The 15270-nt window shown below is 37.2% G+C and overlaps 1 protein-coding gene across 1 annotated transcript in view; it reads right to left on the bottom strand.

Annotated features, from left to right (window-relative positions):
* Positions 1–490: 490 nt before the first annotated feature.
* Positions 491–15270, bottom strand: part of STYX (serine/threonine/tyrosine interacting protein) — a 68055-nt gene continuing 53275 nt past the window's right edge. Inside the window, exon 12 of the transcript XR_013993294.1 lies at positions 491–2380. The gene's annotated coding sequence lies outside the window, so the exon portion shown is untranslated. The remainder of the gene's footprint in view (positions 2381–15270) is intronic.

Here is a 15270-nt window from a genome sequence, read left to right as displayed (position 1 = left end):
GGTAATTGTCAGGGACTGGGGAAGAAGGAATGGCGAGTTAGTCTTTTAGGAGTAGAGAATTTCAATTTTGCAAGATGAAACAGTTTTGGAGATGGATAGTGGTGATGGTTGCACAACAATGTGAATGTACTAAACCCACTGAACTGTACACTGAAAAATGGTGAAAATGGTCAATTTTATGTCATGAATATTTTACAATTTAAAAGAACACTTAGAAGAAAATTTAGACAATGTCTTCCATTTCAGTAATTTGGCACACTCAGTTATGCAGACAGCTCCTCCCACCAATAACTAAATATGCTTCATAAACCTGTAAAATATTCTTTAAAACACTACCTGATGATTCTAACACCCCAAGCAAGACAGTTTTAAAGTGGGCCTGCCCTGGGAGAACGCTATGCACCAGGTAGAAGCACGCACAAGACTCTTTGAAGGAATTCCCCTTCATCTGAGGCCTCACAGAATCACCACAAATAATTTTCTTTTTCTTAAAGTTTATTGGGGTGACAATTGTTAGTAAAGTTACATAGATTTCAGGTGTACAATTCTGTATTACATCATCTATAAATCCCATTTTGTGTCCACCAACCAGAGTCAGTTCTCCTTCCATCACCATGCATTTGTTCCCCTCACAAATAATTTTAAGGGAAAAGAGCAGCTTACAGTAAAAAAAGAAAATCTATAATTATAACCAAGCACACAAGAAACAAGGCAATATGAGCAAGAACCAGCAGAAATGACAGCAGAAAATGACTCACAAAAATTGTTATTAACCAAAAGAGAGGTACGGTATGTATAGTCTGAGATGCAAAAAAGAAGTGACAATTTACTGGTAAATATAGGAATAAAATAAAAACAATGACTTATGAAGTACTTGTAAAATTTGAAACACTGGAATTAAAATACAAGCAACAGTAACATAAATCAGGAAGAAGATAAATGGAGTTAAAGCGTTCTAAAGTCCTTATGTTACACCAAACATAAAGGTATTACTTAGCTTAGGACTTTGATAAGTTAATACACGTTAAAATTTCTAGTAACACCTAATGAATAGGAATAGTCTACTATAACTCCCAAGAAATGGTAAAACATGAAATGGTTATTCAAAAAAACCTCAATTAATCCAAAAGAATTCAATAATGGAGAGAAAAAGAAATTGGACATATAGAAATCCCAAAAAAGATTTAAACCTAAATATATAAGAAATGAAATTAAATGATAGTGAACTAAATGCTCCAGTTAAAAGGTAAGATTGCCAGACTAGACAAAATTAAAAATCCAATGACATTTTCTTTAAAAGAAAGGCATCCAAAACATGTCAGATAGAAAAGTTTAAAGTAAAAAGATATGTGGTAAATACATATGTCATGCAAATACTAACCAAAAGATGGCTAGTATGGCCTATTAATATGAGCCAAAATAAATTTTAAGGCAAGAAGCACTATTAGAGATACAGAGGTTCAAAATTTTCACAAAGAAAACTTCAGTCCTAGATGGCTTACTAGGCAAGTTCTAGCAAATATTCAAGAAATAAATAATTCAAAAATGTTTCAGGGCTAGTGTAATATATAAGTCCGAACTTTATAGGAATAGAAACAGAAAGGATAATTACAGGACACTCTCATTCACAAACATAGATGCAATAATCCTTAGCAAAACAATAGCAAAACAAATCAAGCAATGTATAAAAAGGAAAATCTATCATTACCACGTTGGGTTTATTTCAGAAGTACAAACTGGTTTCAAGTAAGAATTCAAAAATCAATGTAATTTACTACATTGACAGAGTAAAGTAAAAAAACACATACAAAATCTCAATAGATGCAGAAAAGCATTTGATGGCATTCAACATCTATTAATGACTGAAAAATCTTTGACAGCTAGAAATAGAAAGAAAATGTATTCAACATTACAATGAAGCTCTTGAACAGAGAAGTAGGGCAAGGAAAAATACACATAATGATTGCAATTAAAGAAACAAAACTCTCATTATTCATTATTTGAAAATGATACCTAAGTAATTCAAAAGAATTAATATTTTAATTACTGGAGAGAAAAATCAATATACAAAGTTATTGGATAAAAAACTCAATAAACAAAATTTATGTTTTTCCTTTATATTAGCAACTGGTAGGTAGAAAAATAAAAAAATTAAAAGAATACCATTAGCAATGGCATAAAAGTATGAAGGCTTGGGAATAAATCTAACACTAAATGTTAGATTCTATGGAAAGAATTTTTAAAGTTTATTCACATAGCAAAGAAGACCTAAATAAATATACATGGATTGGAAGATTCAACGTTGTAAATACTGAGCTCCACTACTGATCATGAAGTAACTGGTACAGAACTTGCTCTCCCATTGTAAACAACTGGAAACCTGGACAAAAAATAAGAGACAACTGTTTTCAGGTATTGTGACAACAGACATGGGAAGACTGATTTCTGAGAGAAACAAAACAAATAAAATGAGCCTCACAATTGCCCCAGCTTCCTACCTGGTGGCAAGTTTGAGATTACAGCACAGGGAAGGAAAACGCAAACAAAGCACAGTGGTCTCACTAAGGTGAGGAGTTAGAGATTCAATTTTTGGGAGGGGAGGGAGCTGGAATTTGTGAACAAAGTACCAGAGAGGAGGGAGATATACTGAGAAAGAGTTTCCAAAATCTGCACAGGGTCTCCAGAGTCTATGACGGAATACTAATCTGCACATGCATAGACTGAAATTCCACAAGGCTGGGGTCAAAGAATTATCATCAAAGGCTGTAAACTGAGCAAATTCTCAGAGCACACAGAGGGCTAGAGATGTTTAAATTCTACCCAATCAGAGTGTAGTATCTACATCAGCCATTGGGCAATCAATAGAAACCCCAGAGGGGTCAAGGCTTAGTATTAAAGATAAACTAGCCCTAGCTTTTATATGCACACTTCTGGGCACACTGCAACAAATCTTTAAATAACGGTAGAAAATGTCAAGTTGATCCACAACTAACCTAACCACTAACTGTGTGCCAAAACAAACTTCAATACTCTGAAAAAAAACCAAATAACAAAATGCAAACACTTAACAATATAACATTTATAATGTCTGATATCAAAAAAATCACAAGACATAGAAAAAAAGAAACAAGGTGTGAACCAGAAAAGGGCCTGAAAAATGATATACATAACATAAAACATGCATGTTTAGAATATAAAAAATATTATATATAACATGTCCGTATATATACATAAAACATGCTACCAAATTTCCTGATAATGCAAAACTGATCACTTCATGTACATAAAATGTTCTCCCTGTGTTTTATAATCAAACAAAAACAACATAAATATTAGTAAGTAGGGAAAAGCATATTCCAGTAATTTTGCTTATTCATATGTATCAAACCTTTTTAAAGTAAAAAAAAGTACTAAACTTTTTTCTCCCTATATTTCCCTTGGCTTTACCTCTTTCCAGTGCATTATCCCATATCCCAGGGGTATGGTTCCAGTGGTGTGCTGGATTTGACTCTTACCAGCTCATGAAAGTCAATTGTTAAATATTCAAGAATTTTGTAATCCAATTGCTAAACTGTTGGTAGTGTGAAACCACCCATTTCACTGGAAGCATTTACACTACAGAAATTGACAAAGTGCAAATCACGACTTTTTTTATTTCAGCGTGCTGATGTACACAACTCTGTTTTCCAGTCTAAGAAGTATCCCATAGTGAGTCAGAAAACTATTGCCAACCCACCACCTGTTTTGGTAAATAAAGTTCTAAGCCTAAAATATTTACTCTCTGGCTCTTGACCGAAAAAGAAATGGCATGCAAAAGCTATATGTTGAGCAAAACTAATAGTCGGACATGCCAAATAAAAGTAAGTGATAGTTTGAATGGAATTGACCAGAAATTTCCATCTTGGAAAAGTTCTCTTAATACGTTTTTATATTCATAAAGCCTAAAGCCTAAAATCTTATAGCCCTTTATTTTTTCTATAGTCTCAAACATCTAACAACAGTATACATCGGGTAGGATAACCCAGAAAATACCATTATCAAACATAACTTTTCATTTTTGATTTATCTAAGCAGTTTTCTAGACATTTAATATTCTCTAATAACATATATCCAATGATGATGCCATTCTCTGATTTTCTTGTTTCAAACGTCCTACCAACTATGGTCATACATAGTTCTTGTTTGTATTTAATTTGATCCAACATTTGTATAAGAGGAGATTTGGCATAAACATTGAAATTCCCAATATCTTTTGAAAAATCAAAAGATCTGGCAACATCAGGTCTATCTACATTCTGTGACAAGATGCAGCTTACTCGCTTTGGAAGGGATACACAAAATCCCAATGGACTCATCATTAATTTCTGATATGGAGAACATTCTCAACTCATTTATATTTCTCATCTCTATACCACCTCCTCCCATCTCCAGAGGCAACTGTTCTTAACTTCTCAGTCTCTTTAGCAAGTTCTTTTCTTTCATCCCTCTCTCAAAGTTTAGTATTTCCCAGGGTCTCATTTTTGGGTCTCTTCTCATCTCCTTTTATAATCCCCACTAGACAACCTCATCTATACACAGGACCTGAACCTGAACTACTAGGCCCAGTGATAAGGGTTAAGAGCATGGACCTTACACTGGTAGGGACCACTAAGAATTTCAGGATCTTTTTCCTCTAGCTCTGATCTCATATCTGAACACATGTTCCATATGTCTATCTATAGACATCTCCCAGCAACTAAGATGACATACCCAATGCTAAACTATTAATCTTCTTCCCCAAACTAGTTCCTCGTGATTTCCTCATCTTGTTTATAGCATTTTAACCCACTCAATTATCTAAGACAGACTCTTGGGATTCACCCTAGACTCTTCCCTCATGTTCATACCCATACTCATTTTTTACTAAGTCCTCTCAATTCTATTCCATTAACATGTGTCAAAATGTCCCCCTTTTCATTCCCATTGGAATTAATATACGTTCAGACATGCCTCCCTTTGGTGTATATCTATAACAATAGCTTCTTGTCTCCGAGCTTCTTGTTTTGAGTCCCTTCAAGTAATTCACTGCCCTTGTTGCTGGCAGTGGACTCTTTCTGAGAGTGCAGATCTGACTGGCCCTCCCCTGCTTAAACGTTTCCAGTGGCTCCCCGCCACTTACAGCATCGAGTCTAAGTTCCCCTGCATGAAATACAGGACTCTCTGTGATCTACCTTCTGACCACCTTTACAGTTTCATTGTCTACCACTGCCCCAAATGTGCCTTGCCCTCAAATATCCTGCGCAATTTGCAGCCAGTTACTGAGTCTTGACCTTTTCCACCTCCATCTTTGCACTTTGCCTGAAATGGATTTTTCCCCCTTCTCCCATCTGCTTTTTAAAGTCCTGCATAGATTTCAAACTCGGTTCAAATGCCACCCCCTCCAGTTAAGTGTTTCCTTGTTCCTACCTCTCCTAGAGAATTCTCCACACTGTTCTAACGATTATTTGCTTTAGCAGAGGGAGACAGACAAACCCATGGCACTGTTCTTCCATTCATGGTGATGAGAAACTGTGCCAGCTCCACTCTCTCATTTGGTTATATTTCAAGATTTCTTAAACAGGGCTCCTCAATCCCTGATTGTTTTTAAAAGTTATTTATCACTTATAAACTACTCATTTCTCATCATAACTCACAATTAAAAGGTATTTTTATATAACAAGATTTTTTATCTTAAGTCAATATTTCTCTGCTGACATATTCTTAGAGGTCTACAAGAGGTGTTTACAGGACGCCTGTTCATTTCACAAGGTTGAAAAACACCATTCTGAATAGCTGGCTAAGATATTTATAACCATGTCAGTTTTCCTCCATGAAAACCTAAGTGACCAGTACAGAGGAAGAAAACCCACACTATCAACCTCATTGTCACTGCAGTACTTATGGTGCACTGCTCGCAATCAGTCGCCTTTTGGGTACTTTAGAAGTTAGCATTAACAAAGTTGACACCAGAATGAAGTAAGTCTTATGGATTAATGCTTCCTAGTTCAGAAATTTGAGTATAGAATGAAGTAGAGATGTTTAAGAAAGCAATCTGATTATCAGCATTCTAATCTAAACTAACCCTATCAACCATAAAATAGGGCACTATCACAGTGCAAATAAGAATTATATCACCATAATAAATGAAAATCTGGCCAAATGGAAAGACTGGAGATCCTCTGGAGAGAGAGAAAAGCATTAGTTATAAATATATGTTTAACAATTTGAGTGTGAGCTCTACACAGGATGGGGCCCTGGGCATCCTGTTATCTGCAGAGGGCATCTCACCTGACCACTATTGAAGTGGAAGCACGTTTCCCTCCTTCTCTATCCCTGCTAGCCAATGACAGAATCCAAACCATTCAGCAACAAGAGGTTGGGAAAGCAGTGGGTGAAGCACATGTCAGGTGTTGCACCAAACTAACTAGCCAGCTAGCTAACTCACAAACCTGTCCCTACCTACCACACATGAGAAGTGGGCCTTGCTAACACTTTGCAGTAACCCCATGAGGATAAGGCCTCAACCAACAAATTTGCCTTTTCTTCCCTCATCTTGTTTTTTTCTTGAAATCCCACTTCCTTCCTTTCCCCTGAAATTTACAGGCCCTATCTCTTCTGGGGTCTTTAAAATCCAAGGCTATTTCCTACCTCCATTCCAACTTTCCCTTGCTTGGTAAACAAACAAGGGGTCATTCCTGAAGTAGATATTTACCGAGGGCATACTATGTGCCAAATACTGTGACCAAGAGAGGTTTACTTCCTTCGTGAGGGTGGTGCTAGACCCAAAAAGTAAACAGACAAAAGATTATAATTATAAATTATGGTAAACACCATGAAGGAAATTAATAATACTGGGGCACTAATTTAGATAGGATGGCCAAGGTAGTTTCTCTGAGGAGGTGGTGTTTAAGCTGAGAGCTGGAGTTTGAGAAGGAGCTAGGTATGCAACGGAAACTGCTCCCAGCAAAAGGAACTTGTCTGAAGGCAAAAAAGATCTTGACCTGTGAGAGAAACTGTAAAGTAAGGTTTGGCTAGAGCATAGTGAGAGAGGTAATGACGCCAGATAAGTATGTATTAGAAAGAATGGGTCCAGCTCACATCAGGCCTCATGGGCTAATGTCGTGTTCAGCACGACAAGAGTTGTGGGAAGCAGGGAGGGCGGCATAAGGTTAAGAAGGGCAGTAGACAAGAATAGAGTGCCAGCGGGGCCAAGGGACTGCAGCCTCAAGGACTGAGCCCAGAATCAGGCCAACACAAGGCTTTTATTAGGTATGGAAGTAAAAGTAAAGTTTGTCAATCTCAAGATCTGTGAATCCCATACATTACAATAGGAAACTGATTGAAGCCAATCACCCTTGCCTGCAGGCAGTAAGTCTCTGGATAAGTACTTCACCCAGGGGTAAAACCTTCATACATATGAACAGATGGAGAGTACATCATTGAATCACTTCCCCTGCAGGTTGTGGGAAGGAATGCAGCCACAGAGGCAGATGCAGCCCTTCTTAGCTGGGGGAAGGTGGGGGGCTGTGCCCAACTCTATCAACCCCATGAGTTCCCCAGATGGCCCCCATGTGGCTGTGTCTGGCTTGGGTTGCCTCCCGCATGGGGAGTCATACCCGTCTTTGACTAGCCAGCCATCTTTCTGGGGCCAAACAGGGAGACATAAGGTGCAAGCACAAAGGTGAAGCAAAGTCCCTGAAAGGATCCATCTCATAGACTCTCCTTTCTTTAGGGGCAGGTACGAGGAGACAGACATGTAGGCTGCTGCGTGGCAACAGGCTAACAAAGGAGTTTGACTCTTCAGAGCCATGGGACACCATCAGAGTGGGGTTTTTTTGTTTTGTTTTTTTTTGTTTTTTGCTGGGGAATAACATGATCTTATTTAAGAGGATCACTGCCAAAACAATCTTGAAAAAGAAGACCAAAGTTAGAGCACCCACACTTCCTATTTCAAACCTTACAAAACTACAGTAGTCAAGATAGTGTGGTACTGGTATAAGGATAGACATATAGATCAATGGAATAAAATGGAGAATAAACCCTTACAGCTATGGTAAATTGATTTTCCATAAGGATGCCAAGACTACCGTGTTCCCCCGAAAATAAGACCTAGCCGGACCATCAGCTCTAATGCATCTTTTGGAGCAAAAATTAATATAAGACCCGGTCTTATTTTAACATAAGACTGGGTCTTATGTAATAATATAATGTAATGTAATGTAATGTAATATAATATAATATAATATAATATAATATAATATAATATAATATAATATAATATCGGGTCTTATATTAATTTTTGCCCCAAAAGCATTAGAGCTGATGGTCCACCTAGGTCTTATTTTCGGAGAAACACAGTATTCAATAGGAAAAAAACAATCATTTCAATAAATGATACTTGTACAACTGGATAACCACATGTGAATGAAATTAGTTAGACCCCTACTTCAACCATACACAAAAACGAACTAAAAATAGTTCGTAGGCCTAAATGTAAAAAATCTATAAAACTACAAGAAGAAAGCACAGGATTAAATCTTAGTGACCTTGGGTTAGGCAATGATCTTAGACAACACCAAAAGGACAGGTTACAAAAAAAGATACATAGGATAAATTGGACTTAATCAAAATTGATAATTTTTGTGCTGTATACTATAACACCATCAAGAAAATTAAAAGACAATCTATTGAATGGGAGAAAATACTGGTTTCGGGTGGCAAAGAAAGCCCTCTAGCAGAGCAAGAGATTCAAATGCCGGCAGTCAAGAAAGCAAGCCCTGTTAATATTAATAAGGCTTGAAGGTGTATGGACAGGGCACCAACAGTATCTGCTGCAGATTCCCAGACTTTTCAATAGGATTAGGCAGACCCCACTCTTAGCTTGGGTTTCCCAGAAAGTATATATAGCCTGAGGCACAAAGCTTATGGGCTATTGCTGCTTTTAGGGCAAGCACTTCCAAGAAACAGCGGTAGGAAAAGGGGGTGGGGTGAAGCAGGAAAGAAACAAGAACCACTATGAAACTGCATTATGGAGTGGGCCATCATTAAATGCCATTAATTGTTTGATCTCTTGGGATAGTCTTAAACAAGTCTTGAAAAGGTCTTGGACTTTTGTACCCAAAGACCCAAAAAGCACATGAATACGATATTTTAAAAAATGTTTGGTTTCTCTTACACACAGGTAGTTATTTGATATCTGTAAAGTAAGACTCTCTTAGACCTCATTCAAACTTCAGGTTCCCTTTAACCAACATCCAACTCATAATTGGTGGTAAAGGATAGCAGGGATAATTGAAATCCATGGAATAATAGCTACCATTTAGTAAGCACAAGGCAGTTTTATATAATGTCTCATCCTCACAAAGTAGCTTTTGTTATACGGATTTTATTAATGCCCAAACTGATCTTGAGTTAACTTAAGGAATTTGGCCAAGGTCACAAAACTAGTCAGTAGCAGACCAGGTTTTGGAACCAGGTCCTTTTTTTTTTTAACTCCAAAAACAATACTCTTTCTATTATACCATGAACCTTTTAGAAGAAAGGATTGAGATTCCTAAATCTCCTCTTAGCCAATACTTTTCAAAAATGCTGTTTATTTTTTTAATAGGTCATACAAACACATGGTTTAAAATCCAAGAAATGTAAAAAAGTATCCAGTGAAAACTCCCATTTTTACCCTGTCTACCAGTCACCAATTCATTTTTTCAGGGGCAATGTTACCAGTTTTGTATTTATCTTCCCCAAAACATTTAAGCTCATTTATAAATATTTTTTTTTTTACCCTTTTAACAGAAATTATATATCTACACACTGTTCTCACCTTGGGTTTTATTTTTTTCACTTAACAATACATATTGGAATTCACATCTATATCTCTACATAAAGCTTAGCCAACACTTTGAAATTTTCTCATCATTAGAAATTTACAAGATAAATTATACTAAAATTTATTTATTACTTCCCCTGTCCTATTTGTTTACTACTAAAACAATAAAAAAGAAGCAAAATGTTGAAGAGTCAGGCGACAGGAAAGGAATGGAGAAACATGAAACACACACAAGCCCAACAGGAGGTCCTACGCAAAAGACCTTTCCTATTTTCTTTTAGGTTATTTTGGTGCTAACTCATCTGTAATTTTCAAGTGTGTTTCATAAAGTAACTTCTGTTACTCTTCCCTTCTGTAGTTTTTTTTCATGGGCATAGGTGAAATGTGAGTGCATAATTGTCCTTTTGGCAGCTAAGACCATCTGGCCCCAATATTCTGAGATGAGAAGATAACGTTGTGAAAGTGAGTGGGAAACGTAGATTTGTTCTTCTCCAAATTTCATAGTCCTGAAGTCTCTATCACACTATAGCACTTGATTGTATTTCATCTAGTCGTTTTCACTGGATGTTTGTTTTATGTAGAAAATTACATCTCTCTTTTTTTTTTTTAAATTACATCTCTTAAGGCAGAGACCATATAGTAGGTGCAGGTTAGTAAGTACTGGAAGACAGAAGATAAATATGGTGATCCTTATACTTCCTACTGCATTGACAAGAAGGTAAAATAGTTGGTGGGAAAGGTGAGGATGAAAGTAGATTGGAATCACAAGGAAGATTTCTCAGATATATGTGCTCGTCCACTCCTACATCAGCAGTTCAGTTAGGGGGAATGGATGGGAGATACATATTTTGAAAAAACTCCTTAGCTTCTTATATTCTTCCATCCTCATACCCCTAATTCATAATTCTCACTAGTAGAAAGGAGAGGTACAAAGACAAGAGCAAATGTCAAATATCCACTTAAGTTGAAAATTATTAAATGATTAATTTTAAATGAAAGAAGACAGGTCTTCCTTTTTCTTTCCTACTTTCTTTATGCCTCCTGTCACAATGGAAGCACACAGGAAGGGCAGACTGTAATAGTGAAAGCTACCCTTGCACATGATCTCAGAGTCTCACGTGGCCTATTTTCATATGTCCCAGGTGTTCTAATGTGTTTGGTTAAAGTTGTTTTATCTTCTTTTTCTTATCTTCCTGAAAAATTCCCTCAGAAAGATCCTGGATCCATGATGTTAATGTCCACTAATATTTTCTAATTCAGCAGTTCTTAAACTTAAATGAGGCTCAGAATCACCTGGAGGGTTTGTTAAAATACAGATTGATGGAAGCTACCCCCAGGTTTTCTGATTCAGTTGGTATAAAGTGAAATCTAAGAATTTTTCATTGCCAACAAATCCCCATATTATGCTGATGCTGCTGATCTGGGGGCCGTACTTTGAGAACCACTCTTATTCTTCTTCTTAGTTCCATGCGTTCCACCACAAGGTAGGGAAGAATCCCAGGAACCAGCCAAGGTAATTGGGAATGGCAATACCAATAAATATTAATAACAGAAGACTTTGCAATGCATGTGTAGGGAGAAGAAGTGCTCTTTTAACACAGTCGAGTCCAGAAGTTTCACTAGCATTTGCATGGGAGTTGATGTACAAGTAGTTCTACTGAGAGCGCCTGACCTAAAATTCATCCTCCCTATATGAGAATTCTCATTTTAAAAGGGTGGAGCGGGGGTGGTAAGGGCAGAAGATTGCGACCCACCTTGATGTTCCTTTTCCCCAATCCAGCATGAAAGATATTTTGAATCCATCTACTGTTCTCCATCTTTATTGCCATGACCCTGTTCTGAATCGCTATCATCTGTCACCTAGATACTGCACAGTCTCCCAGCAGCTTTCTACCCAAAGTGTGGGCCATAGACCAACACCATCAGTATCACCTGGGAGCTTAACAGAAAAGCAGGATCTCAGACCTCCACACCAGAAACTTCATTTTAGCAAGATCTCCAGGTTACCCATATGCACATGAATATTGAAAAGTAATGTACCTAGCTGTTCCATCAGGTTTCACTTTTGTCCCCTTCCAATGCATTTTCTGCAGCTGCAAGGGCTGCTATCTTTTGTTTTTTAATTTACACTTTTTGGATCTTTTAAAAGAAATCCTTTTGGACCCCAAACCCATAAAATATTTTTCTATATAGTTTTATTGTTTGCCCTTCTCGTTTAGACTTTTGATCTATTTGGAATTTATTTTAGTGCATGGTGGGAGGCCGGGGTCTAATGTCATTCTTTCAAATTATATTAACACTTTTAAAAGTCCATTCTTTCTTTCACTGATTTGCAAAACAAGCTTGCCACAAATAAAGTTTCCATATAGGTGGGTTCTGTTTGGATATCCTATTCTGTTTCATTGGTCAGTTTTCTATTCCTGAATCAGTATCGCACTTCCTTAATTACTATAAATTTTTAATAAGATAATCTGTAAGGCACATCTCCACATCTTGTTCAAGAGTATATTTTGGGGGCCAGCCCGGTGGCTCAGGCGGTTAGAACTCCATGCTCCTAACTCCGAAGGCTGCTGGTTCGATCCCCACATGGGCCAGTGGGCTCATGGTTGCACAAGGTTGCCGGTTCAATTCCTTTGCGGGGATGGTGGGCTGCGTCCCCTGCAACTAACAATGGCAACTGGACCTGGAGCTGAGCTGCGCCCTCCACAACTAAGATTGAAAAGACAACAACTTGACTTGGAAAAAAGTCCTGGAAGTACACACTGTTCCTCAATAAAGTCCTGTTCTTCTTCCCCAATAAAATCTTTAAAAAAAAAATAAAAAGAAAGTATATTTTTGGCTCTTACATATAACTTACATAGTTTGACAAGTTGTACACAGACACACAAAAATTTATTTGCATTTTGATCGGAATAGCATTAAATCTATAGATCAATTTGGGAAGAACTGATTTAAAAAACATTGAATCTTATAATTGATAAACATGATACATCTCTTCATTTCCTTATGTTGGACTACAGTATTGTTTAGTTTCAGGGGTATCTTTCACCTCCTGAGATCCATTATATCTGTTCTCCTTTATTGCACCTGTCTTCTTCCTGAGGTTGAAGAGAATGCTTTCAACATATCAAATTAAGTGTAATGCTGTATTTGGTAGATAACCTCTATTTGGTTAGAAAGGTCCTTTTTATTCCTTGTTTGTTAAAAAGCTTTTTAAAATAAAAATTATAAATATATTGAATTTTATCAAACATGTTTTTATGTAATATTAAACTAATCCTTATAATGATGTATTATCTCTTATATACTGTCAGTTTCCATTTTCTACCTGAACTCATTTAGGATTTTCACTACACAAATTTGTTTACTATGTCATCACTTTCTCCTCTTATTCTTAGTTTCCTTCCTTCTATTTTGTTTATTCTACTGTTTCTTTTCTAAATTAAGTTTTAGGCTCTGAGCATTAATTTTTAGCCTTTCTTTGTTTCTAATAGTAGCCTTTAAGATAAGTTTCCCTGTAAGCTCTGTTTAGCAGTTTTTCAGTTACAGAATTTCCATTCAGTTCTGTTTTCCTAGTTTCTATTTCTGTGCTGAGATTCCCCATCTGTTCACTCCTACTTTTAAAAACTCCACCTCTTCCTTAAAACCCTTCAACATACTTCTAGATGCTTTAAAGTTCATGCCCACTTATTCCAATATCTAGTGTCATCTCTATTTCTATTCACTATTTTGTCTCTTGATTAAGGGTCACGTTTCCCTCCCTCCTGAGTTACTTGTCTAATAATTTCTTACTGTACTCGAAACAATTTTGGCTGCTACATTGTGAGGAACTGTATTTATTGTCTTTCCTTAAAGAGTCTTAAGTTTCATTCTGGCAGGTTGTTAATTACTGTGATTTAACCTTGATCTTATTTTGGTTTTGTCCTTAGTTCTACAGCACGGACCTTACTAGGGTTTCAGTTGAACTCCCAAGGCACTCAATAAGATCTCTCCATGAACTGGAATTCCACAATCTTCTAGCACTGGTATTTTTGTTAAGCTGTCAGTTCCCTAACAATCACTACCGGTAGGCCTCACATGGTCTTGCCTTGCACATGTGCAGCCAAACACTTCGCCATAGTTCTGAAGATAACTTCTGAGAGTCCCCTCTTCACCGCTCTGTCATTTGTCACAAATTACAGCCACCTCCACAGCCCAAATTCTGATCTCTTCCTCTTCTACCTAGAAATATTGCTGCTTTCTACTTGGGCTCACCTCCCTGCACCTCACATCAGAAGGCACTCCCAATTCAGAAAGGCAAAGCAAACATGAAGGTCACCCTTGTTCTGTCTTTTATATATCTCTTGAATCAGTCCACTTTGCCTCCTCTTCTCTGCCAATCTCCTAATCCATTTCCTCCAATTGCCTCCTAATTGCTTTACCTACATATATTATTGGTGTGCCACCCTCTCCTCCATTCTGTACATAGTGCCTATAATGAGCTTCTTAAAATGCAAGTGATCACGTCACTTTCCTGCATAAATATATGAAACAAACAAATCAAAAACTTCAGTGGCTTCCTATTACTCTGAGAATGAAGACCAAATGCTTAATGAGGCCTCTGAAATCTGGATCCTGTCTCTCTACACTGTAGCCATGTTGACTTTTCCTTCCAGTACAGATTTCAAAATCAATTCAGTGCTGCTCCTTCTGCCTAAAACACTTTCCCCTTTATTCTTAGCTTAGCCAACTCCTATTTTTCTTGTTTTAGCTTTGATATTGCTAAAACCCACTATGACCCCCCAAATAGGTAAAGTAATCCCCTGCTGAAGGCTCCCATAACATCCTCTACTACTTCTGCATAAACTCAGGTCTGTGACAGTCTTCCCTGCTCTATTATGAGTTCCCTGAGGGCTGGAACTATGGCTATCTTATTCTGCTTTTTATCTCCAGTCCATAGCACAGTGTTTGACACATGGTTGGATATTAATATTTGGGGAATGATCAACTCACAAAAAGAATGAATAAATGAAGGATGATTGAATAGAGCGTTGACATGATAGAGGAGTGTAAAGCAAAGCTCTAATCCTCACCTAGAAATCTAAGGAAATTCTCCCTTGGGAGGAGGACTAGCAATTAACATGGGGAACATTATTTTTGAGGGTACCATGTGTGGTTCTTTTTATTATTTTTTATTTTTCCATGTGCTTGGGTTTCTGCCTGGAAGAACTAGGCTCAGGAATTTGAAGAACTAGGCTCAGAACATACCAGGAAAATGTAGAAGAAAGATAATCTGTGTCTCCATTTTCCAGATGAGGAAATTGACATTCAGAGATCAAAATTACTGTTTGTGGTCTCTAAGCAGTTTGGAGACCTGTGAATCATAATGAAGCCTTTTCTGTGTTTGACACTGAGGTATGGCCACTCTTCCAAAAATGTTTTTATGA

This window comes from Rhinolophus hipposideros (assembly GCF_964194185.1).
Source record: "Rhinolophus hipposideros genome assembly, chromosome: 5".
NCBI lineage: Eukaryota > Metazoa > Chordata > Mammalia > Chiroptera > Rhinolophidae > Rhinolophus > Rhinolophus hipposideros.
Note: the sequence above shows the minus strand (reverse complement) of the source record. Positions and strands in the feature narration are given on the sequence as shown.